Raw genomic sequence first — 2,653 nt, forward strand, 5'->3', positions numbered from 1 at the left:
TACTTGAAATATAAATTAGAAGGGGGTTTCCTGTTAGGCCCTCAAGAAGCCCAAAGGCTAAGAGAATCTACAGCACTAAACAGGCACATGACATTAGCTGTGGAAATATGACTGAATCCTTGTTGTCTGCTATATTGACCCAACATTACAATTTAGCTGCGCTGCTTCTTCATTTTTTGCAGGGGGGGTGGGGAGATACCTGTAGGGAGCAGTTCATTAACAATGCTGACCCCAGACTTTTGAGACCATTGGGCACGGCACCCTCAATCTGTAGGGTTGGAAGGGACCATGAGGGTCATCTAGTCCAACCGCCTACCATGTAGGAATCTTTTGTCCAATGTGTGACTCTAACTCAGGACCTTAGGATCAAGCACCTCAAGCTCTACCAACTGAGCTACTCTCCCTAACAAATATATGGGATATGCAAACTGAGAATTCTATCAGGCTCCAACTGAGCTTGGATACTCAGTGCAAAGTGGAAATGGTGGCTGTTACAGCAGTGAACCTTCTGCTGGTCTTGGGGGCATAGGAAAATGCCCATTGTAGCCACCTTCAAGAGCAGCTTATCCGTGAATGGCTATAAAGCACAGTTATAGTGGAATTCTCTCGTTTGCTTTTCGAAAATGTCATTTTAAGAACCAGCCCATGTCAAACACTATCTTTTAGCTTCTTGTATGTTATGTGTGGGTACCTGGGCATGTTATTTATTTACTCTTACTGCTTGTTTGCACTCTGTCCTTCTTGCCAGAGAACTCAAGAGCAACTTATATATGGTTCCCAGGATAAGATCAGTTTTGCAGAATGCAGGGCCAGAAATTGCCCTGCTTGGCTTCAGCAGTAGAACTGCATCATGGGCCTTTGTATCATTATTTTGAATTGAAAGTGGAAGAGTCTTATTTTGAAATCAAATGTGCATGTCAGCCAATGCAGACTTTACACCCACATTACAGGTGTGGGAAAAACAAACAGTTTTTAGTGTCATAGTGAAAATGCCTTTATTTTGCAATAGAGCAAGGAAGCACCAGAAAAGCCACTTAACACTTTGTTCACATTGATTTCAAATGACCTTGTTCCAATATGTACATTTCAAAACTGTGTTCTTCTATCTGTTAAGGACACAAACTATTTATGGGGTGTTGTTTTTAAGATATGGTGCCCTACATTCTGGGTTATATTGTTTCTTGTATCACGGCCTGAATTTAGACATTGTATCTATTTTTACCCTTCCAAAATATAACAATATTTCCTGAAGAGTCATTGTCTGGTTATATTCTAGCCAGGAAGAATGCTGAAAACATCCTCCTTCTTAACTTTTATTATAGCCATGCTGTTCTTTCCAACATACTCCAAATTGGGGTTATATTGTAAAACTATTTTCAGGTGGTTTTTATTTAGCTGTAATATTTGTTCCAACTCTCATCTTAACAGGGGCAGTTTTGTCTTATCTTAAATATACTGCAGTTTTGTAGTCTGAAAATCACCAACTGAGGAACAGGCATAGAAATGGTATGCATAAAACTAGTGTAGGGAACCTTAGGCCCGCCTGATGTTGCTGGACTACACAACTCCCATAATCTCTACCTAGCATGGCCAATAGCCAGGGATAATGGGAGTTGTAGTTCAGCAACACCTGGAAGGCCAAAGGCTCCCCACACCTGGTATTTATAAAATGCCTTATTTCATGTTTGTTTGCATATTGGTTTTACTGCAACGCGCTCACATCTTTCTTCCAACTAGTCCATATGTGTGCTTAGGAAAACAACTTGTGCCGAATTTAACTCCCACCTCCCCCTTAGCCAGGCATTTACGGACATCAAGTCTTCCTGGGACGGCTTTTGACAGAAGGAATCTAAATGAGAAGTGCTAGCAGAACTCCCTTTGCGCTTTGTCCTAATTGTTTTCATACTATCTTGCTCTGCTTTAAAGCAAAATCGTTCACAGAGTAACTTGTATAAACACACTCTGAATGTAAATATACACTTAAAAGACTTAATTCCCACTTACCGTCTGATGATATACTTTGGTATTCTAGCCTCCCACTTTCTTTCAGTGTGTCTTGTGTCGACTCCTCCTCTGTTCTCCACTATAACGTCCAGAGCTTATCTGCTATTTGTTCTTAAAGTCAGTGCTGCCTTGACCACACACAACACGTTACATTATGGTAGGAGACTTAATACCAAGATGAAGCTCTTTTGAACTGTGTTAAAACTTTTCAAGTACACGCAGTTGATCTGGATTATTGTTTTCATTTCTGTGGGGGAAAGCAGTCCAGCACCGCTCATGCATGAGTGTAAAGGACTTCTGCAACTGGATTCTTATCTCCTACAGCACCATCTCCACAGATTCTCCAGAACAGATTTTTTTGGAGGTGTAGGTGGATGGAGACTAAGATTATGCCACCTTGTGCAATGCTGAATTTCACCCAACATCTTTTGAAAAGGCCATTTCTCCCCCTAGACACTCTGTCACAAGAGACTAGGGCCCTGCGGGACTTGACATCTTTCCGCAGGGCCTGCAAGACAGAGCTGTTCCGCCAGGCCTTTGGCCAGGGCACAGCCTGACTCCCTCCCTCGGCAATCTTCGCGGAGCTCTGGCCCAATGGTGGCCAGTGGCTTGAATTTAATTAATTTTATAATGAATGATTTTAGAGTGT

General features: G+C 42.0%; 1 long non-coding RNA gene across 1 annotated transcript; it reads right to left on the bottom strand.

The window, feature by feature from the left end:
* Window positions 1-978: 978 nt before the first annotated feature.
* LOC128415737 (uncharacterized) lies at window positions 979-2,452 on the bottom strand. The gene is made up of 2 exons (XR_008331053.1): window positions 2,156-2,452; window positions 979-2,115 (listed from the first exon to the last, which is right to left on the bottom strand). It is a non-coding gene; the product is annotated as an uncharacterized LOC128415737 (long non-coding RNA).
* Window positions 2,453-2,653: the final 201 nt, after the last annotated feature.

This window comes from Podarcis raffonei, chromosome 6 (assembly GCF_027172205.1).
Source record: "Podarcis raffonei isolate rPodRaf1 chromosome 6, rPodRaf1.pri, whole genome shotgun sequence".
Taxonomy (NCBI): domain Eukaryota; kingdom Metazoa; phylum Chordata; class Lepidosauria; order Squamata; family Lacertidae; genus Podarcis; species Podarcis raffonei.